Raw genomic sequence first — 24540 nt, forward strand, 5'->3', positions numbered from 1 at the left:
GGTCAAGGAATGGTTGAGCTTGGGGGTCCTCCAACATTGGAGGTTTGGAGAAGAGGAGGATGCAGCAAAGGCAATGAGATGGGTGACCTATGAAAATGAGGAAACTCAGGAGAATGCAATTTAATATAAATGACACACTCTGTGTTGTAATTAGATAAAAATGAATTTTTATCTTTGACCTAAAGAAAGTACTTTTTCCTATTAGTAAACCTGGGTTCTGGTAATTTCTATGTATGTTTGCCTAAATCCTTTTTCCTCCACAATTTAATTCAATTTGATGGTCCTTCCTTCTTTTTTTTTTTTTTTTTTTTTGAAACAGGGTCTCACCCTCTCACCCAAGCTGAGTGAAGTGGTGTGATCATGGCTCACTGCAGCCTCAACCTCCAGCACTCAAGCAATCCTCCCTCCTCAGCCTCCCTAGCAGCTAGAACTACAGGATGTGCCACCATGCCCAATTAGTTTTTTATTTTTTGTCAAGACTAAGTCTCGCTATGTTGCCCAGGCTGGTCTCAAACTCCTGGATGCAAGTGATCCCCCTACCTCGGCCTCACAAAGTGCTGAGATTACAGGTATGAGCCACTGTGTCCAGCCACATTCATCATTTTCTTCTCCCTTGACCAATAACCTGCAACTACACTAGCAATCTTTGCTTCTGAAACATGCCAAGATTGTTCCTGACAAGATCTTTCCACTGCCTAGAATATTCTTTACCCTGATCTTGGGTTGACTCTTATTGTCACTCAGTTCTTAGATCACCTCTTCATCACCTGATCTCTCCATTTGAAATAGCTATCTAGCATATCATGGGCAAATACACATTTCTGAGGAATAAAAGGCAATGGAGTCAGTTCAACCAGCAAATATTTGTTGAGCACTTGCTATGTTCTAGATGTGCTATATTCAAAAAAGACAAGGATGAATGAAACACAATTCTTGCCATCAATGAGCTCAAAAGTTTTTCAATTTTCAGAAATTTTCTATCAAAAGCTTTGTGTTTTTCTAATTGTAGTATCTGACTCTCAATCTTTTTCTGTCTTCTACAATCACTTTTGGTGTTTCCCACATCCATTAACAGAAACCATTAACATCCAGGACTCACAATTCTTTGACCTCTTTTGAAATTCCATGACCTCCATTTTACCTAAGATAACTCAATCATCCTCAGACTAAGCTATATGTCACACTTAAATATGCCTTGAAAAATGCTACCTGCAAGATCTCCATTTAAAAAATCTTCTCTAATATTAATCTTCTGCATGTTTACTTTTCTCCTTCCTCTTAATCGAACTCACTGTTTGTTTTTATTGTAATCTTCAATTGATATGTCTCACTTCTCTCAGATTACATTCCAGTATGGTTTCATTTGTCTTGAAACTAACCTGGACACCATGGTCAATTATTTTAGCTCTTTGTTTGCTACTACCTCAAAATTTTCCCCTTTCTTGACTTTCATCATTTCTGCTAATCTGTACCACTACACAAATCTATATTATTTCTATTGCTCTTTCTGGGCTGCCTGGAACGGCAGGAGAATATCACAAGAGTACGATTATATGGTTCAAAATTCAATACCGTCTACCCATTTTCCAAATTAGGAACATAGGCATTATTCATTGACTCTAGTAACAAGTCTTGAAACCTACCTACGAAATAGGTTTCAAATCTGTCCACTTCTATCCTTTCCTATTGCCACTATCAAAATCACCATTATATCTCTAGATTTTTACAACAACCTTTTATGCTTAATCTATTTTTTCTTAAAGCTGTTATCAATGTGATATATTTTAATATATAGCTCATCTGCGTAACAACCCTTCATTGCTCCCTACTTTAAGGATAAACTTCCAACTCCGTAATAAGATCAACAATGCCCTATCTGCCCTGGCCCCTACCTACCTATCTAGCCTTATCTGTGCTATGGCCCTTGTCAAGTTGCATATATGCAACACATATACACACAGATTTGTTGAGATCTCAATTAGGATTGCATTACATCTATAGAATAGATCTTTTCCAATATTGAGTCTTTCAAACTTGCTTTTCTCTTTCTAATTTCTTAAGATGGGTTGATTTTTCAGCCTTTATTCTTTTTATAGTATGTGTACTTAGGCAATTAATTTTTAAAATTTGATTAATTTTTCTGTGATCACAACTTGAGCTGCAACCTATTAGACATTTTTCTTCTTACCTCTATTCTATAGCTCCAACTTTACATCATATTTGTTTAAAACCTCATTTAAATGTCACCACCTCTATGAGGCCTTTTGTAGTCCACCTCTGGGATACACCTGCTCCTACCTCTAAACCTCAGTAGAGCTCTATTTGTTATTTGGTGAAGACATTCATAATTTTCTACCTTGTATCACAGGTATATTGTAGTGTTTCATTTCCTTTGCTCAACTGCAGGATCCTATTCATTTTGACATGTTGCATTTTCATTACAATGCAATTTTTAAATATAATCCAGTTTGTTTGTTTGTTTTTGAGATGGAATCTCACTGTGTTGCCCAGGCTGCAGTGCAGTGGCTCGATCTTGGCTCACTGCAACCTCTGCCTCCCAGGTTCAAACAATTCTTCTGCCTCAGCCTCCCAAGTAGTTGGGATTACAGGCACCCACCACTATGCCCAGCTAATTTTTGTATTTTTAGTAGAGGCGGGGTTTCACCATGTTGGCTAGGCTGAGTCTCGAACTCCTGACCTCAAGTGATCCACCCAACAGTTTTAAAGGATTCCTAATTTACTTTTCATTTCCTCTTTATCTATGGGTTATTTAGAACTGCATTGCTTAATTTCTAAGAATATCAAAGATGTTCTAAATTATTCTTTTTTTATTAATACCTACCTTAATTCTACTGTGATCAGAGAACACATTCTGTTGGAAATACAATCCTATGAAATTTTTTGAGGCAACAAATTTGTTTTATAGTCCTTTCTTCTTCTTCTTCTTCTTTTTTTTTTTTTTTTGTTAGACAAGGTCTTGCTCTGTTGCCCAGGCTGGAGTGCAGTGGTGCAATCATGGCTCACTGCAGCCTCAATTTCCCTGGGCTCAAGCAATCCTCCCACCTCAACCTTTCAAGTAGCTAGGACCACAGGTGTGTGTCAACATACCTAACTAATTTTTTTAATTTTTTTTGTAGATACCAGGTCTCACTATCTTGAATAGGCTGGTCTCCAACTCCTGAGCTCAAGTGATCTTTCCACCTTGGCTTCCCAAAAAGCTGGGATTACAGCCATGAGCCACTGCATCTGGCCTATGATTTAGTATTCTATCCAGATAAATTTATGTAAATATTGCATGTATACTTGAAAAAAAGAATATGTATTTTGCCAGGTATGGTGACTCACACTTGTAATCCCAGCTACTTGAGAGGCTGAGGTGGGAGGATAGCTCGAGCCCAGCAGCTCAAGGCTGCAGTGAGCTATAATTGCACTACTACACTCCAGCCCATGCAATAGAGCAAGTCCTCCTCTCAAAAAAAAAAAAAATAAAGTATGTATTTTGTTGTGTGCCATGTTCTATATGTCAACTAGAGCAAATGTCTCCTAATATAATTGAAGATTTGTCTATTTCTGTCAAATTTGCTTTATATATTTTGAGGCTATATTGTAGGTACATATAGATTTTAAATTGCTATATGATATACGGCAAATTAATCCTTTATCATTATATCATACCCCTCTTTATCTCTACAAAGCTTCTTACCTAAAATTTACTTTATCTCATATTAATGTAGCTGAACCCATTTTCCTTTACACTTTTATGGGATATCTTTTTCCATCATTTTACTTTACATATTTCTGTAATTTTATCTTCAAGGTGTGGTCTCTCGTAGGCACCATGTAGGTTTTCTTTTTTAAAAATTCAGGCTATCGGCCAGGTGCAGTGGCTCACACCTGTAAACCCAGCACTTTGGGAGGCTGAGGCAAGTGGATCACCTGAGGTCAGGAGGAGTTCGAGACTAGCCTGACCAACATGGTGAAATCCTGTCTCTACTAAAAATACAAAAAATTAGCTGGGCATGATGGCAGATGCCTGTAATCCCAGCTACTCGGGAGGCTGAGACAAGAGAATTGCTTGAACCTGGGAGGTGGAGGTTGCAGTGAGCTGAGATTGCACCACTGCACTCCAGCCTGGGCAACAAGAGCAAAACTTCGTCTAAAAAAAAAAAAAAATTCAGGTTATCTTAGTCTTCCACCTGGAATATTTAGTCTGTTTAAATTTAGTAGAATTATTGATAATATTTAGGTTTTATCTACCATCTTATTATTTGTTTTCTACTTAACCTCTTTTATATTCCTTTTACTTTTCTGGTTTTTTTTTTTTTTTTTTTTTTTTTTTTTTTTTGAGACAGAGTCTTGCTATGTCACCCAGGCTGGAGTGCAGTGGTGTGATCTCGGCTCACTGCAACCTCCACGTCTTGGGTTCATGCAATTGTCCTGCCTCAGCCTCCCAAGTAGCTGGGATTACAGACATGTGCCACCATGCCCGGCTAATTTTTGTATTTTTAGTAGAGACGGGGTTTCACTATGTTGGTCAGGCTGATCTCAAACTCCTGACCTCAAGTGATCCACCCCCCTCGGCCTCCCAAAGTGCTAGGATTACAGGCATGAGCCACCATGTCTGGCCCTACTTTTCTTTTATGCCTTCTTTTTGGATTAATCAAATATTTAGTTTCATTACCCCACTATTAACTTTTTCTATTATATATTCTTTTTTTAATTAAGTGATTACCCTTGGGTTGTTACATACATCCTGAACTTCTTATAGTAAATATACATGATTAATTTAACCTCTTCCCTAGCAATGCTCAGATTTTAGAACATTATAATTCCATTTAGTCTCTTCTACCTTTTGTTTTATTGTTTTCATGTATTGTAATCCTAAACATATTTTACACCCCACAAGACAATATATTAGTGTTGCATATCCTCAATATTCATTTAGATTAATCCATACAATTACTCTTTCTATTGTCTTTCACTCCTTACTGAATTTCTAGGCTTTTATCTGAAATTATTTTCCTTCTGCCTGAATAACTACCTTTTATAGTAATTTTAGTGTAATTCTGCTTAGGAAGTATTCTCTGTTCTTGTTATTCTGACAACATTTTCATTTCTCCTTCATTTTTGTAGGATGTTTTTGCTGGGTGTATTTTCTGGGTCTGTAATTCTAGATTACCGGTTACTTTTTTCACTACTTATATTCTCACTGCCACCATTTTATTGAAAGTCAGCACCAAATCAATTAAAAACTGAAGGTAATATTTCTCCCCCTCAGGCTGTTATAAATTTTTTTCTTTGACCTTGGTTTTTATTAGTGTTACTGTAATGTGCCAAGATGTGACTTTCTTTATATTCATCCTGCTTGGGATTTTCAGGAATTCATGCCTCAGTGGCTTTATGTCTTTCATTAGTTTTGGGAAAATTTTAGCCATTAACTTTTCAAAGATCATCTCTTCCCTATTCTGTCTTTCTCTCTCTGCTCTCCTTTTGGAACTCCAATTACATGAAAGTTAGATTTGTTCATGTTATTCCTTATGTTTCTTATGTTCTTTTTTATATTTTCCATCTTTTTCCCTCTCTGAGTGTCAGCTTTGTGATAAGGTAGTCTTGAGGACTTGTGTCTGCTGGAAGGAACTGATCTGACTTGGAGAACCTCAAAAAAGCTCTATCTCTGGATATTCATGAAAAGAATAGCAATTAGAAGCAATCTGCTCAAAGTCAGCATTGCAACTGCTTAGGGCTGCAATATAGGTTGAGGCACCAAGAGACTAGCAAATATTTTATAGGGTTACCTGAGAAACAAGAGAGCCACAAGGGACTTTGATAAGCTCTATAATATGTCTGTAATGTTCCTGGGAATTTAGAAGGTTGTGTGCATGTTCAAGGCTGCATGCATGTTCAGGAAATACCAACAGGGGCCCAAGTTACTTATTCATCTCTTACTGACCTTGGAGCTCAGTGTAAGCAGGCAATGAAACCTAAGGCAAATTTATAAACTGCCTGAACTTTGAAGGCATGTGGAAACTCATAAACAGCTTCTCTCAGCCAGTTGCGGAAGATTTACTTATTCAAGTCGTTTAAGAAAACCTTCTAACCAATCATTGTCTGACCCCTGAAGTATGTAAACACAGGGGAACCCTTAGGAAGTTAGGCTTAAAAATAGAAACAAGAATTTTTTAAAAAGTGAGCATAGATTTCTGTGGCAGCATACTGCAGGGACTCTATAGAACTAGCCTATGTAAATTGCTAAACAGACAACAACAAACCCTGGTGTGGGTGGGGTAATAAAATTTCAGAGTCATTAAAATACTCTGGTGTTTAGCAAAAAAAAAAAAAAAAATCTAAAATGTATAATTTTTGACAAAAAAGTACAACACATGCAAAGAAACAGGAGACTGTGGCCCATACTATCTGAAGAGCATACTTAACAGAGAAAACTTTTAAATCAGCTTATTATAAATGTGTTTGGAAAATTAAAGAAAACCACTTTTAAATAATTTAAAACAAGTATGAAAACAATGCCTCATTAGACAGACAATATCAAAAGAAAGACAGAAATTAAAGAACAAAAGAGAAACTATGGAATTAAAAAGTACAGTAACAAATACAAAACTTAATAGAAGGTTCAACAGCAAGTTTAGGCTGAAAAACGGAATCAGTGAACTTGAAGATAGGTCAATAGACGTTATCCAGTCTAAAGAAACAAACGAAAGAACTTTAAAAAAGTAACAGAGTGTCAGAAACAATGAAAAACAACTGGCATGCCAACATATGCAAAATAGAAGTTCCAAAAGGAGAGAAGGGAGAAAGAAGAAAAATAAACTACTGAAGATATAGTAGCTGAAAATGTCCCAAGTTTGCTGGAAAACATTAATCTACACATCCAAAAAGTTTAAAGAACTCCAAGTAGCCTAAACATAAAGAGATCCACACCTAGACATATCATAGTCAAACCATCAAAAGTCAAATAAAAAGAGAAAATCTTAGAAGTAGCAAAAATAAAAAATAATTATTCACATATGAGAAATAGTAAGATTAACAACTTGCTTCTTATCAGAAATAATGGAGCTCAGAAGTCAATAAATTGACATATTCAAAGTACTGAAAGAAAAAGAAGAAACTGACCACCAAGAATTATATATCCAGAAAAACTATTCTTCAAAATTGAAAGCAAAATAAAGGCATTACCAGATAAAGAAAGATTAAGATAGTTTGTCACTAGCATACCTGTCCTATGAGAAATTCTAGCTGGGTGCGGTGGCTCATGCCTGTAATCCCAGCACTTTGGGAGGCTGAGGTGGGCAGATTGCTTGAGGTCAGGAGTTCCAGACCAGCCTGGCCACTATGGTGAAACCCGATCTCTACTAAAAATACAAAAATTATCAGGGTGTGCTAGTGCGTGCCTTTAATCCCAGCTACAGGAGAATAGCTTGAACCTGGGAGGCAAAGATTGCAGTGAGCCAAGACTGCGCCACTGCACTCCAGCTTAGGCGACAGAGCAAGATTCTAGTTTTTATTTTGTTGTTGTTGTTGTTGTTTTAAATAAATTCTAAAGAAAATCATTCAGACTGAAAAGGAATGAAACTGGAAGATAGTACTTGAATCACTACAAAGAAATAGCATCAATAAAGGTAATTATATAGATAAATATAAGAAATAGTATAAATATACTTTTTACTTTTTTCTTCTCTAAATGGAGTTAAAAGACAATTGGATAAAAACAGTAATCATATAAGTTTATTTTGGCATTATAACATATATAAATATAATTTCTATTACAATAATACAAAGGAGGGGAGAGAAAATGATGCTATATTGGAACAAAGTTTCTATATACTAAAGTTAGTATTAATCAAAGCTAGATTGTTTCAAATGAGCATGTATATTGCAATTCCTAGAGCAACCACTAAGAATATTACTCAAAAGACTAGTGCTAAAACACCAACAAAGTAAAATGGTGCAATTATAAAATACATATTTAACACAAACGGAGGCTGTAAAGAAGCAATACAGCAACCAAAAACATGAGACATGTAGAACACAGTCAAATGACAGCTATAAATCCAACCATTAAATATAAACCATATAAGTCCAACATTAAATATAAATGGAGTAAACCCTTTAATCAGAAGTGAAAAATTATAACATTGGATGAAAAAACAGGATCCAACTACATGCTATCTACCTCTCCTCATCAGCAAAATAAGGAGAAAATCCTAGGAGCAAGCCCTAGGTTACCTAAAAATTTCTTTGCATTCTAGAATTCCTTAATTCTATCAAAAACAGTGGTTTTCCTCCAAAATAGATTAGCCAACATCACACTACTCCAAGTGTAGGTCTAAAAGGAATTGACCAGCCTGGGCAACATGAAAAAAAAAAACAAAAAAAAACCTGCCTTTACAAAAAAAATTCAACAATTATCCAGGTGTGGTGATGTGTACCTGTAGTCCCAGCTACTTGAGAGGTTGAGGTGGGAGGGTCACTCAAGCCTGGGAGGCAGAGGTTGCAGTGAGCCACTGCACTCCAGCCTAGGGTGGCAGAGCAAGACCCTGTCTCAACAGCAACAAAAAAGGTATCCCTAGAAGATATCATTGGTTTCTTCGGGTATGCCCTATATAAATGGAGAGGATGAAGTAAAGTTACAAAGTCATTTATTTGGTGTATGCCTCATGGAGAGGTTATTTCCTGTCATAGCTGAAGTGTGAATCAGCCTTATGTTCCTTGTCTCCAGACCCTATTTTCCTGCCTCACCACCACTTACCCAAAGTCAACCAATCAGTGCTGCAGTCTGTTTCCTGGGGGATCTCCTCAGTTTCGTCCCTTCATCGTTGCCAGAAAGATGTTACCCAGAAAGGGGTCCCAAGCCAGACCCCAAGAGAGGGTTCCTGGGTCTCAAGAAAGAAAGAATTCAGAGTGAGTACATAAAGTGAAAACAAGTTTATTAAGAAAGTAGAGGAATAAAAGAATGGCTACACCATAGACATTGCAGCCCCGAGGGCTCCTGGGTGCCCATTTTTATGGTTCTTTCATTCCTTCCTTCCTTTCTTTCTTTCTCTTTTTGAGTCAGAGTCTCTCTCTGTTGCCCAGGCTGGAGTGCAGTGGTGCAATCTCGGCTCATTGCAACCTCCACCTCCTGAGTTCATGCCATTCTCCTGCTTCAGCCTCCCGAGTAGCTGGGACTACAGGCGCCCACCACCACGCCTGGCTAATTTTTTTTTTTTTTTGTATTTTAGTAGAGACGGGGTTTCACCATGTTGGCCGGGATGGTCTCGATCTCCTGACCTCATGATCAACCCGCCACGGCCTCCTAAAGTGCTGGGATTACAGGCGTGAGCCACTGCACCCAGGCTTATTTCTTTATTATATGCTAAACAAAGGGTGGATTATCCATGGTTCCCTTTTTCAGACCATATAGGGTAACTTCCTGATACTGTCATGGCATTTGTAAACTGTCATGGCACTGGTGAGAGTGTAGCAGTGAGGACAACAAGAGGTTACTCTTGTCACCATCTTGGTTTTGCTGGATCAAATGGTAGATCTACTTTCAGTTCTTTATAAATCTTCATACTGTTTTCCATAAAGGTTGTACTAATTTACATTCCCACCAGCAGTGTATAATAATTCCCCTTTTACCATCCCCACCAACATCTATAAACATTAAGTTTATTAATAGCTGTATGTTTTTAGTAGATGATCTTTATCAATTTGAAGCAGTTCCCTTCTATTCCTGTTTTCCTGAAAGTTTTTTTTATTATCATGAATGAGTGTTAAATTTTGTCAAATTTGTTTCTGCTTTGATTAATATGATCATGTAACTTTTCTTGTTTAGCTTGTTATTATGGGGTAGTTAACCCATTGGCTTTTTTTTTTTTTTTTTTTTTTGGAGACAGGGTCTGGAGTGCAGGCTGGAGTGCAGTCATGTGATCATAGCTCACTGTAACCTAGAACTCCTGGGCTCAAAAAATTTTTCTGCCTCAGCCTCCTGAGTAGCTGGGGTTACAGGCACACACCACCATACCTGGCTAATTTTTTTTATTCTTTCATAGAGTTAAGGTCTTGCTATGTTTCCCAGGCTGTTCTTGAACCCCTGACCTCAAGTGATCCTCCCACTTCGGCCTCCCAAAGTGGTGGTATCACAGGAGTGAGCCACTGCACCCAGCCCCATTGACTTTTTTTTTTCTTCTTTTTTTTTTTTTTTGAGACAGTGTCTCACTCTGTCACCCAGGCTGGAGTGCAGTGGCACGATCTCGGCTCACTGCAACCTCTGCCTCCCAGGTTCAAGTGATTCTCCTGCCTCAGCCTCCTGAGTAGCTGGGATTACAGACATCCACTACCACGCCTGGCTAATTTTTGTATTTTTAGTAGAGACGGGGTTTTACCATGTTGGTCAGGCTGGTCTTAACTCCTGCCCGCCTCGGCCTCCCAAAGTTCTGGGATTACAGGCGTGAGCCACTGCGCCCGGCCTGCCCCATTGACTTTTAATGTAATTCTGATATGTTAGGACTTATGTCTGCCATTTTATTTTTTTTCTGCATGTTCTATTTGTCTTTTTCTGCCTTCCTGTGGGTTATGTCAACTTTTTTTTTTTTAGAATTCTATTTTGTTTTATCTATAGTGTTTGTGAGTACATCTCTTTATGCAGCTTTTTAAAGTGATTGCTCTAGGCATTACATTACATTACACACACACACACAGATTTGCCTCTTGCAAAATATATATTTGTTGATTTTCTTAATTCGAATAAAATATTAGGTAGTGTCCTTGAAAATTGGGAAATTTGTGTCAGCTGATCAAACTTCAGAGAAAGATCTCCTTATATTTAGGGTTATCTCTCACATCAAGAAAAATATAAACTGGCTGCAAGGTCAAGATATATTTTGGGCCATTGGAATCGGCATCCCCAAAGGTGTTGCTGTGAGGACTGAACAAGGGTGGAATGCTAAATATTTAACATTAGGAAGGCCAAGCAATAGTTAAGCATAACAAATATCAGCCATAGTGCTGGAGCAAGGTCATAAAGGTCCCCTGCTTGGCTCACTAAGTTGCTATTTTGTAGGGAAGTCCAGGGGGTGCCTGGCAGGAAGAGGCACAGGGCTGCCAAGGTTGCTTTGGGTAATGGCTGTTTTACCAACGAGAACAGAGAAAATCCAATATGTACTATGATGGCACAGGCCTTATATTGAAAAATATTATTGTAGGTAAAATGTTTAGCACAAAGCCTGGCACTTAGGTAAGTGCTCAGTTAATGGCCATTCTTATTCTACTACTTCCTCCTTTCCCTTCCCGCTCCTCTTCCTCCTTCTTGTTTTTGTTCACTATATTGCATTACCCAAAAACAAATATCTGGCCTACAATGTTGAGTATAAAGTTTCTTTTCTGTCAAAATTTTTGGCCCTTCATGAAGCTATATCAGAGGTTCCTCAACTTTCTTGGGTCTCTTTGTGTCTCAGCAACTATTTTATGCTCTAGGCCAAAAGAAATACTCAATTGTTCTATTTATTAAATACATAGATCCAAACAACCCACTACTGGGTATCTATCCAAAGGAAAAGAAGTCATTATATAAAAAAGACACCTACACTCATATGTTTATCATGACCCAATTCACAATTGCAAAGATACAGAATCAACCTAAATACCCATCCATGAGTGGATAAAGAAAATGTGAGATATATATGGATAAATAGATAGAGAGAGGGACAGATAGATGATCCAGATATAGATATATAATGGAATACTACTACTCAGGCATTAAAAAGAACAAAATAGTGTCTTTTGTGCAACTTGGATAGAACGGGGGGCGATTATCCTAAGTGAAGTAACTCAGGAATGGAAAATAAAATACCATGTGTTCTCACTTATAAGTGGGACCTAAGCTATGGGTACGCAAAGGCATACAGAGTAGTATAATGGACATTGGAGTCTCAGAAGGGGATAGGGTGGGAGAGGACTAAGGGATGAATAACCATCTAGTGGGTATAATATACACCATTTGGGTGATGAGTACACTAAAATCACAGACTTCACCACTATATAATTCAACCTTGTAACCAAAAATAACTTGTACTACTAAAGCTATTGAAACTAAAAATAATTTTTTTAAAGAAAAATGGCACAGAAAGTAGAGTTTCCAAGACAGCCAGAGCAAGATAGCTGAACAGAAGCCTGCATTGATTGTCCTCCCTAGAGGAACACCAAACTTAACAACTATCCACACAAAAAAGCACCTTCATAAGAATGAAACATTAGGTAAGTGAGCACAGTAATTGGTTTGACTTCGTATTAGTGAAAGAGGAACTGAAGAGGGTAGGAAAGAAAGTCTTGAACTGCTGATGCCACCCTTCTCCCATCCCCTGGCAGTGACCACATGATGCAGAGAGGAAATCTGCACTTGGGGAAGGGAAAGCACCATAATTGTGGGATCTTTGCATTGAAACTTAGTGCTTCCCTGTCACAGTAGAAAGTCATACTGGGCAGAAATCTGCTGGTGCCCACACAGAGAGTATTTAGACCAGCTATGCCAGAGGCAAATCATCCATCCCAGTGTTTGGAACCTGAGTTCTGGCAAGTCTTGCCACCATGGGCTAAAGTGCTATGGGTCCTAAATAAATTTGAAAGTCAGTCTAGGCTTCAAGAACTGCAATTACTGGACAAGTCCTGGTGCTGTGTTGGGCTCAGAGCCAATGGACTTGGGGGGCAGGAGACCTAGTGAGACACCGGCCAAGGCAGCCAAGGGAATGCCTGTGCCATCCTCCTCCAAACACAAGCAGTGCAGCTGGCAGCTCTGGGAGAGACTTCTTTCTTCTGCTTGAAAAGAGGGGAGAAAAGAGTAAAAAAAAAAAAAAACCTAAAAGCTACAAGAGAAAAGAAACAGATAATATACAATGGAGCTCCAATATGTGTCTGGTAGCAGACTTCTCAGCAAAAACCTTATAGGCCAGCAGAAAGTAGCATGACATATTTAAAGGGCTGAAGGAAAATAACTTTTATTCCAGAATAGTATATCCAGCAAAAATATCTTTCAAACATGAAGGAGAAATGAAGACTTTCCCAGACAAACAAAAGATGCAGGATTTCATCATCACCAGGCCTGTCCTACAAGAAATGCTAAAGTTCTTCAGTCCAAAAGAAGAGGATGTTAATGAACAATAAATCTCTGAAGGTACAAAACTCACTGGTAGTAGTAAATACACAGAAAAACACAGAGTGTTATGACTGTAATTGCAGTGTGTAAACTACTCATATCTTCAATAGAAAGACTAAAAGATAAACTGATCAAAAATAATAACTAAAATAATGTATTAGTCCATTCTTACACGGCTCTAAAGAAATGCCTGAGACTGGGTAATTTACAAAGAAAAAGAGGTTTAATTGGCTCACAGTTCCACAGGTTTTGGATCAAGAGGAAGAGAGAGTGGGGGAGGTGCCATACACTTTAAACAACCAGATCTCGTGAGAACTCTATCACAAGAACAGCACCAAATGGGGAAGTCTGCCCGGATGATCTAATCACCTCCCACCAGGCCCCTCCTCCAACATTGGGGATTACAATTTGACATGAAATTGGGCAGGGACATAAATCCAAACCATGTCAAATAACTTTTTAAGACATAGACAGTACAAAAAGATGTAAATAGAAACAACAAAAAGTTAAAAAGTTGGGGGATGAAGTTAAAGAGTTTTCATTAGTATGCTCTTGCCTTGTTAGTTCTTTTTGTTGTTTATGTAATTAGTGTTGAGTTGTCATTAGTTTAAAATAATGGATTATGAGATATTTGCAAGTATCATTGCATACCACCAGAGAAAATTACCTTCAGTAAAAGGAAGACAGGGAGAAAGGAAAGAAGGAAGAGCAGGCCACAAACCAGAAAACAAATAACAAGATGGCAGTAATAAATTCTTATCAATAATAACATTGAATGTAACTGGACTAAACTCTCCAATCAGAAGACATAGAGTGGCTGAACTGATTTAAAAAAAAAAAAGAAAAAAAACCCAAGACCTAGAATATGTCACCTACAAGAAACACATTTTACCTATAAAAACATACATAGACTGGCTATAAAGTGATGGAAAAAGATATACCATGCAAGTGAAAACCAAAAAAGAGAAGGAGTAGCTAGACTTACGTCAGACAAAATAATTTCAAGACAAAAACTATAAAAAGAGACCAAGAAGGTAATTATAAAATGATAAAAGGGTCAATTCAGCAAGAGGATATAACAATTGAAAATACATATGCACCCAATATTGGAGCACCTAGAAATATAAAGCAAATATCGTTATAGATAAAGAGAGATATAGACTTCAATACAATAATAGCTGGAGAGTTCAACACTCCACTTTCAGCATTGGACAGACCAACCAGACAGAAAATGAAAAGAGGAACATCAGACTTAATCTTATTAGGCCAAATGGACCTAATAAACATCTACAGAACATTTCATCCCATGGCTGCAAAATAAACATTCTTCTAAGCACATGGATCATTATTAATGATAGGCTATATGTTAGGCCACTAAACCAGTCTTTAAACATAAAAAAATATTGAAATTATATCAAGTATATTCTCTGACCACAATGGAATTAAACTAGAAATCAATAACAAGAGGAATTTTGGAAACTATACAAACACACAGAAATTAAACAATATACACTTGAATGACCAGTAGGTCAATGAAGAAATTAAGAAGAAAATTTAAAAATTTATTGAAACAAATAATAATGGAAACATAATATACCAAAACCTGTAGGATATAGGAAAAGCAGTACTAAGTGGAAGGTTGGTAGCTATAAGTGCCTACATCAAAAAAGTAGGAAAACTTCAAATAAAAAAATGATTTATCTTAAAGAACTAGAAAAGCAAGAGCAAACGAAACTCAGAATTAGTAGGGAAAATATTAAAAAAGATAAAAACAGAACTAAATAAAATGGAAACAAAGAATACAAAAGATCCACAAAATGTAAAGTTGGTGTTTTGAAAAGAGAAAGTCAAACCTTTAGCCAGACTTAAAAAAAGAGAGAGAGAAGATCTAAATAAATAAAAATAGAAATTAAAAAAGGGACATTAAAACTAATACCACAGAAATTAGGAGGATTATTAGAGGCTACTGGTTATTCAAGTGTATATTGGGAGCAGTAGCCTCTAATAAATTGGAAAAACCAATATATTGGAAAAACCTAGAAGAAATGGATAAATTCCTTAACACTACAGCCTACCAAGATTTAACTATGAAAAAATTCAAAACCCGAACAGAGCAATAACAAGTAACAAGATCAAAGCTGTAATAAAGTCTCCCAGCAAAGGAAAGCCTGGGCCCTGATGGGTTTTCTGCTGAATTTTACCAAACATTTAAAGAAGAATGAATAGAAGTTCTATTCAAACTATTCCAAAAAAATAGGTGAGGAGTAAATACTTACAAACTTATTCTATGAGGCTAGTATTACCCTGATACCAAAATCAGACAAAGACACATCAAAAAGAGAAAACTACGGGCCGATATCCCTAATGAACATTGATGCAAAAATCCTTAACCAAGTACTAGCAAACTGAATTTAAGAATACATTTAAAAGATCATTTTTTGTGACCAAATGGGATTTATCCCAGGGATGCAAGAATGGTTCAAAAAATGCAAATTAATCAATGTGATACATCTTATCAACAGCATGAAGGACAAAAACCAAATGATCATTAAACTAGAAATTAATAACAAGAGCAATTTTGGAAAATATACAAACACATGGAAATTAATGCACTTGAATGAACAGTAGGTCAATGAAGAAATCAAGATGATAAAAAAATTAAGAAGCTAAAAACCTTCTGAATATAGAACAAACATAACTCAACACAACAAAAGCCACATATGACAGACTCACAGCTAGTGTCATACTGAAGGGGGAAAAACTGAAAGCCTTTCCTCTGAGATCTGGAACATAACAAGGTTGCCAACTGTCACCACTGTTATTCAACATAGTACTGGATGTCCTAGCTACAGCAATTAGAAAAGATAAAGAAATAAAGGACATCCAAATTGGAAAGGGATGGAAACAAGAATAATAAATTATTCTTGTTTGCAGATGGTATGATCTTATATTTGGAAAGACCTAAAGACTCCACCAAGAAACTATTAGAACTGATAAGCAAATTCAGTAAAGTTGCAGGATACAAAATCAACATATAAAAATTAGTAGCAGTTCTATATGCCAAAAGTAAACCATCTGAAAAAGAAATCAGGAAACTAATCTCACTTACAATAGCTACAAATAAAATGAAATACTTAAGAATTAACTTGACCAAAGAAGTGAAAGATCTCTACTTTGAAAACTACAAGGGGGTTTTCAAGATGGCTGACTAGAAGCAGCTGGTGTGTGTGGCTCTCATGGAGAGTGATATGGTTTGGCTGTGTCCTTATTCAAATTTCAACTTGAATTGTATCTCCCAGAATTCCCACGTGTTGTGGGAGGAACCCAGGGGGAAGTAATTGAATCACAGGAGCCAATCTTTCCTATGCTTTTCTCGTGATAGTGAATAAGTCTCATGAGAATTGATGGGTTTATCAGAGGCTTCTGCTTTTGCTTCCTCCTCATTTTTCTCTTGCCACCTCCATGTAAGAAGTGCCTTTTGCCTCCCTCCATGATTCTGAGGCCTCCCCAGCCATGTGGAACTGTAAATCCAATTAAATCTCTTTTTCTTCCCAGTCTTGGATATGTCTTTATCAGCAGCATGAAAACAAACTAATACAGAGAAGAATGGAACAGGCAAATAAATACAGCACCTTCAACTAAAACATCCAGGTATATGCATCAGGACTAATCAACGAAACAACTCAACCCATGGAGCAAGGCAGGATGATGGCCCACCTGGGAGAGATACTGAGCCAGGGGACCCTCCCCAACTCAGGAAAGCAGTGAGTGAATGTGCAACCCTGGGAACCCACACTTCTCCCATGGATCTTTACAACCCTTGGGTTGAACTCACTCCACCAGGGCCTTCAGTCTGACACAAAGAGCTATGTGGAGTCTTGGCAGAGCAGCCACTCAGGCACATGAACAGATCTGGGAGCCTTGGATACCTGGGCTTTCCAGGATTCACAGCAAAAGTAACTGCAATGTCAGCAAAGTGAGAGGTTAGACCCCTGTACACATCCCTAGGAAAATGGTTGAATTCACAGGGCTGAGCAGCATAGTCTGCAGGTACCTCATAGGAGAAGACCCATTAAATTGGAACTCCAACCAGCCACTGATAGCAGTGTTGCACTTCACTGAGACAGAGCTCCTAGCAGGGAGGGGTGGCCTGCCATCTTTGCCATTTGGCCAACTTAGTGGTTGCAGCCTTTGGGCTTTGGAGAGTCCAAGCCAACTGGAGGCTGAAGTGGTCCCCCAGCACAGCATAGCTGTGCTACAAAAACATGGCCAGATTGCTTTTTTAAACGTGTCCCAATCCCATTCTTCCTCACTGGGCAGGACCTCCAACCAGGGTCTTGAGCCACCCCTACTGGTGGTTTCTGGCTGATAGAGATTTAAAACCTCCCTGGGATGGAGCTCCCAGAGGGAGAGGTGGGCTGCCATCTTTGCTCTTTGGACAATTAGCCATTCCAGCCTTCAGGGTTTAGAGAGTCCCGGCCACCTGGGGGATGAAAGTGGTCCCCCAGCAGAGCATAGCTGCTCTGCAAAAACATGGCCAGACTGCTTTTTAAAGCAGGTGTCCAATCCCATTCCTCCTCACTAAGTGGGACCTCCCAACCAAGGTCTCCAGCTACCCTCACCAGTGCTCTCCAGCTGACAGAGATTTAAAGCCTCCCTGGAATGCAGTTCCCAAAGGGAGGGCCAGGCTGCCATCTTTCCTGTTTGGGTTACTTAACCATTCTGGCCTTCAGGCTTAGGAGAATCTGAGGTGACCAGGGGCAGTAGCAGACCCCAAGCATAGCACAGCTGCCCTACAAAAATGTGACCAGACTGCTTTTTAAAGTGGGTCCCCAATCCTGTTTCTCCTCACTGGGTGGGAACTCCCAACTGGAGTCTCCAGCCACATCCTACAGGTACATTCAGGCTGGCAATAGGTCTGTACCTCCCTGGGACAAAGCTCCCAGAGGGAGGGGCAGGCCACCATATTTGCTGTTTCACAGCCTTCACTGTTGATACCTCCAGGTACTGGAAAATCCAAGGTGACTAGGGACTGGAGTGGGCTCCCAGCACACTGCAGCAGCCCTATAAAAAAGTGGTCAGATGGTTATGTGGATCCCCATTTCCATATCTCCTCACTGGGCAGGTCCTCCAGGCCTTGGCCTCCAGCCATCCACCACCAGAGCTATCAAGCCAGTAGCAGCCCTGCAACTCCCTGAACAAAGCCCCCAGGGAAAATGAAAGCCTCTCTGTCACTGCTTCTGCAGTGGAACTGCCCTTGCTACCCTCGTACTAACAAAGGAGCAAAGACCCTAAGGCCTTATCCACAACTCCAACAAGCTGCAGTAGACCCAAGAAGAGGAGGCCAGTCTGTCTCCTACAGGACTCATCCAACCTCCCTGCTCATCACCAGACAGGAAGTCTCCAGCGTGGGCCCACAGCACAGACCTTCCATCCTGGGCTGATTGCACTGAGCAACTGCTGACCTACATATTTCTGGGTGGAGCCCCCAGGAGACAAGCAAAATACCCTTGGCCATAACTGCTACTAAGAATCCTTCCTCTGCTGCCTCCAAGTTGGGGAACACTGCAACTCCAAGTTGGGGAGCATAAACACTGAAATTGCCCCAGAGCTTCAGTGGGCAGCCCAGGAGTGCCAAGCTGTGATCTACAGCCAGCATTTAAGGGGGAGAGGGACCCACCCTTTCAGAGCATTGAGAGAGAACATGGCTGCAACTGTGAGGAAACAATGAGGAGTGCAGTTGTGATTCACAGATTTGGCCTCTTTACATAATTCATACTTCTTGGAGGTTTTTCGGGGAGCCATACAACTGAGCAAGAGTCTATCAACTGACCAATACATGTAAGTGCCACCTACTGGATCACAACCCAAAACTTCAACACCCCAAATACCTCGCTTACATACCCCACTCTGAAACCAAAGACAAGAAGTCAGCTTCAAATAAAGAATCTGCACAAAGTCTTGGCTCTGTGAAAACATACAGAAAAGAGGTCTATTGACTCAATCTACACTGCAGTTAAAGGAACATCCACATGCAGAGATGAGAAAGAACCAACACAAGAACTCCAGTAACTCTCATGGCCAGAGTGTCATATGTCCTTCAAACAACTGCACCAGTTTGCCAACAAAAGTTCTTGACCAAGCCAAGCTGGCTGAAATGATAGAAATAGAATTCAGAATATGGATAGGAATGAAGATCATCGAGAATCAGGAGAATGGCAAAACCCAATCCAAGGAAACTAAGAATCACAATAAAATAATACAGGAGCTGAAGGACAAAATAGCTGGTATAAAAAAGAACCTAATGAATCTGACACAGCTGAATAACACAAATACAAGAATTTCACAATGCAGTTACAAGTATTAACAGCAGAACAAACCAAGCTGAGGAAAGAATCTCAGAACTTGAAAACTGGGTCTCTGAAATAAGGCAGTCAGACAAAAATAAATAAAATTAAAGAATAAAAATGGATGTTCAAAACCTCCAAGAAGTATGAAATTATGTAAAGAGGCCAAATCTATTAATCACTGGCATCTCTGAAAGACAGGGTGAGAAAGCAAGCAACTTGGAAAACATATTTTAGGATATCTTCCATGAAAACTTCCCCAACCTTGCTAGAGAGGCCAACAGTCAAATTCAGAAAATACAAGAACTCCTGCAAGATTTTACACAAGAAGATCATCCCCAAGACACATAGTTGTCAGATTTTCCAAGGTTGAAATGAAAGAAAGAATGTTGAAGGCAGCTAGAGAGAAAGGGTAAGTCACCTACAAAGGAAACCCCATCAGGCTGACAGTAGACCTTTCAGCTGAAACCCTATAAACCAGAAGAGATTAGGGGCCTATATTCAATATTCTTAAAGATAAAATATATTCAACCAGGAATTTCATATCTAGCCAAACTAAGCTTCCTAAGCAAAGGAGAAATACGATCCTTTTCAGATAAGCAAATGTCGAGGGACCTGCCTTTCAAGAGATCTTGAAGGGATCACTAAATATTGAAAGGAAATAGTGCTACCAGCTAATACAGAAACACATTTAAATACGCAGACCAGTGGCACTATAAAGCAACCACATGAATAATCCAGCATAATAACCAGCTAACAACACGACAGGATCAAATCCACACATATTAATACTAACCTTAAATGTAAATGTGCTAAATGCCCCACTTAAAAGACACAGAGCAGTAAGCTGGATAAAAAAGTAAGACCCAATGGTATGCTGTCTTTGAGAGACCCATTGGACACGTAATGACACCCATAGGTTCAAAATGAAGGGATGGGGAAAAATTTACTAAGCAAACAGAATACAGAAAAAAGCAGGAGTTGCAATCCTAATTTCAGACAAAACAGACTACAAACCAACAAAGATCGAAAAAGACAAAGGGCGTTACATAATGCTAAAGAGTTCAATTCAACAAGAAGACCTAACTATCCTAAATATGTATGCACCCAACACAGGAGTACCCAGATTCATGAAGCAAGTTCTTAGAGACCTACAAAAAGATATAGACTTCCACACAATAATAGTGGGAGACTTCAACACTCTACTGACAGTATTAGACAGATCATTGAGGCAGAAAATTAACAAAGATATTCAGGACCTGAACTCAACATTGGACCAAATGGAACTGACAGACCTCTACGGAACTCTCCAACAAAAAACAACAGAGTATAAATTCTTCTCATCACCACATGTCACATGCTATAAAATCAACCACATAATTGAACATAAAACAATCCTCAGAAATGCAAAAGAACAAACATCATACCAAACACACTCTCAGACAACACTGCAATAAAAATAGAAGTCAAGACTAAGAATCACTCAAAACCATGCAATTACATGGAAATGAAACAACATGCTCCTGAATGACTTTTGGGTAAATAATGAAATTAAGGCAGAAATCAATACGTTCTTTGAAACTAATGAGAACAAAGATACAACATACCAGAATATCTGAGGCACAGCTAAGGCAGTGTTAAGAAGGAAATTCATAGCTTAACCTGAAGGAAATCAAGACACAAAACATGATCTCAGAACTTGAAGGTAGGCTCTCTGAAATAAGACAGTCAAAAAAAATAAAATTTAAGAAAAGAATAAAAAGAAATGAACAAAACCTCTGAGAAGTATGGAATTATGTAAAGAGGTCTAATCTATGAATTACTGGCATCTCTGAAAAAGAAGAGAATTCATTCAAAAGTTCAACTAATGCAAGAGTTGGTTTTTTGAAAAAAAATAAGATAGGCTGCTAGCTAGACTAATGAAGAAAATAGAGAAGATGCAAATAAACACAATTAGAAATGATGAAGGAAACATTACCACTGACCCCATAGAAATAAAAAATAACCATCAGAAACTACTATGAACACCTCTATGCACACCAACTAGAAAACCTAAAAGAGATGGATCCATTTCTGGACACATACACCCTCCCAAGACTGAACCAGGAAGAAGTTGATTCCCTGAATGACCAATATCTAGCTCTGAAATTGCATCAGTAATAAATACCCTATCAACCAAAAAAAGCCTAGTACCTGATGGATTCCCAGCCAAATTCTACCAGATGTACAAAGAAGAACTAGTACCATTCCTACTGAAACTATTCCAAAAATTTGAAGAGAAGGGATTCCTCCCCAATACATTCTATGAGGCCAGCATCACCCTGATACCAAAACCTCGCAGAGACAACATTGTACTGAATGGGCAAAAGCTGGAAGCATTTCTCTTGATAGCTGGCATAAGACAAGGGTGCCTTCTCTCATCCCTCCTATTCAACCTGGGGATGGTTAATGGATATAAAAATATAGTTAGGATGAATAAGATCTAGCATTTGATAGCAAAACAGAGCAACTATAGTCAACAATAATTTATGGTACATTTCAGAATATCTAAAATGGTAAAATTGCATTGTTTGTAAAACAACAAAAGGATAAATACTTAAGGTGATGGATACCATATTTACCCTAATTTGATTTTTATACATTGAATGTCTGTATCAAAATATCTCATGTATTCCATAAATATACACCTACCATGCACCACAAAAATTAAAAATTAATTTTAAAATAATAATAAAAAAGAAAGTAGAGTTTCCATAAACCCCCATTCCCTCCCTGCCCCACCCCTAGTTTCTTCTGTTATTAACATCTTGTATTAGGGTTGCACATAATATTATAATTAACTAATCAATATTGATACATAATTATTAACCAAAATCCATAGTTTACATTAGGATTCACTCTTTGTGTTGTATAGTTCTATGGGTTTTGACAAATGTGGGAATGTCATATATCCACCATTACAGTATCATACAGAAGACTTTCTTTTCCCTAAAAATGACCTGTGCTCCACCTATTCATCTCTCCCCCTACCCTAAAATCTTGGCAATCAGTGAATTTTTACAGTTTCTAAGTTTCACCTCACCCAGCCTGTCATATAGTTGAGATCATACAGGATGTAGCTTTCTCAGACTGCTATTTTTCACTTAGCAATATACATTCCTTCATGTCTTTTCATGGCTTGATACTTCATTTCTCTTTTTTCTTTTCTTTTTTAATAGAGACAGGTGGTCTCACTATGTTGCCAGGGGTGGTCTCAAACTCCTGGGTTCAAGCAATCATCCTGCCTTGGCCTCCCAAAGTTCTGGGATTACAGATGTGAGTCACTGCATATGGTCTCATTTCTTTTCATCACTGAGAAATATGCTATTGTATAGATGTACCATAGTTTGTTTATACATTCACCCATTGAAGAACATCTTGGTTGCCTCTAACTTCTGGTAATTATGAATAAAGCTGCTATAAACATTCTTATGGAGGTTTTCTTGTAAACGCACATTTTCAGTTCATTTGGGTAAATGCCTAGGAGCAGAATTTCTCTATCATATGGTAAGCCTATGTTTAGCTTTGTAAGAAACTACCACAGTTATCTTCCAAAGTGCTATACAATTTTACATTCTCCTGAACAGTGAATGAGGGTTCCAATTGCTCCACATGCTCACCAGCATTTGGTGTTCTCAGTGTTTCAGATTTTAGCCGTTCTAATAGGTGTGTAGAAGTATCTTGTTTTAATTTTCAATGCTTTAATGGCATATAATATTGAGCATGTTTTCATAGGCTTATTTTCCTATTTTAGATCTTATTTGCTATTTGCATATCTTCTTTGGTGAATTTGCCATCTATACAGCTATTTTGTCCATTTTAAAGTTGGGTTGGTTGTTTACTTATTGTGAGTTTGAAGAGTTTTTTGTATATTTTGGATACATGTCATTTATCAGATATGTATTCTGCAAATAGTTCCATCCAGTCTGTGGCTGTGTTCATTTTAAACAAATAAAGTTTAATAACATGTGTACCTTATGTATATGTGGGAGATACTCACAAAAATGAGTATATCTCAGAGGTGGCTTTGAATTCCAGCTTATGTAGCATCTTCAACAAACAATAGCAAATTTAGAGAAATGACAAGACAAAGGAAAAAAACTTTGAGTCTCTAAGGGTGGCAAATTATAGAAAGGCAAATAAATGGTAGATACAGACTAGTTAATAAAGCTCATTACCTAGGTTCCTCTGGTGCTGATCCCCAGGCTGGTAAGGGGCTGTCCTTCCTGGTAGAAAGGGGAGGAGGGACAGACACATTGGTGAATTTATGTCCTGCTTTTAGGCAAATAGTGGAAGAGCAGAGAACTCTTCTTATATCTGCTTTTTCCCACTTGTCTTCAGCTCAAAATAATCCTTATGCCAAAGTGGCATATTCTAGTCACTTACAGTCCTCCCTTTGAACTTTATTTTTGGAAAGTTTCACATATTAAAAGCTGAATTCGCAGCCCCATATCTTATGGAGCCAGTCTCTTAGTCCTGGGTTCAGTTAAACTCAGGTCAACTGAGTTAGAAAGTTGTGTGTTATTTCAGGTGGCAGTGTTGCAGGTGGGTTCCCATCAAAGTTAGGCCTCTGTATGGTGCAAGCAAACAAGTATTTAAGTAGAGTCATTCTATGGACACAAAAAAACTAAAGGTTAATCACTGGAAAAGAATGATAAATCAGCTTCTGAGTCCATAAGGCAGTCATGCGGAGAGTTCTAGATTTGATCTCAAAGCCTCTTAGATGGTGGAATGAGGATGGCAGTTTAAATCTAATGGGTTTTCCTGCTTTGTGGTTTGACTATCTCTGGTGATATCATAGCATGTTCTAGTGAACTTTCTGAGTGGCCCACACAGCAACAGACATCAAGGTTGTCTGTATTTGAGCTTTTGTGGTGATTTATCTGAAATTTATATCAAGTCATCCAGCTTTAGCTTTCAGAACTTTAGGAAAAGGGCAGTCTTAGCTGTTAACGGTTTTAAGTCAGAAAGGTGGGAGACAATTGGAAATGCTAGCTTGGAGAGTTG

General features: G+C 38.3%; 1 long non-coding RNA gene across 1 annotated transcript in view; it reads left to right on the forward strand.

Moving 5' to 3' along the window:
- Positions 1-1885: 1885 nt before the first annotated feature.
- Positions 1886-24540, forward strand: part of LOC129397431 (uncharacterized) — a 34765-nt gene continuing 12110 nt past the window's right edge. Inside the window, exon 1 of the long non-coding RNA XR_008624850.2 lies at positions 1886-22809. This is a non-coding gene — a long non-coding RNA (uncharacterized LOC129397431). The remainder of the gene's footprint in view (positions 22810-24540) is intronic.

The sequence above is a fragment of the Pan paniscus genome, chromosome 2 (genome assembly GCF_029289425.2).
Source record: "Pan paniscus chromosome 2, NHGRI_mPanPan1-v2.0_pri, whole genome shotgun sequence".
NCBI classification, from domain to species: Eukaryota; Metazoa; Chordata; class Mammalia; order Primates; family Hominidae; genus Pan; species Pan paniscus.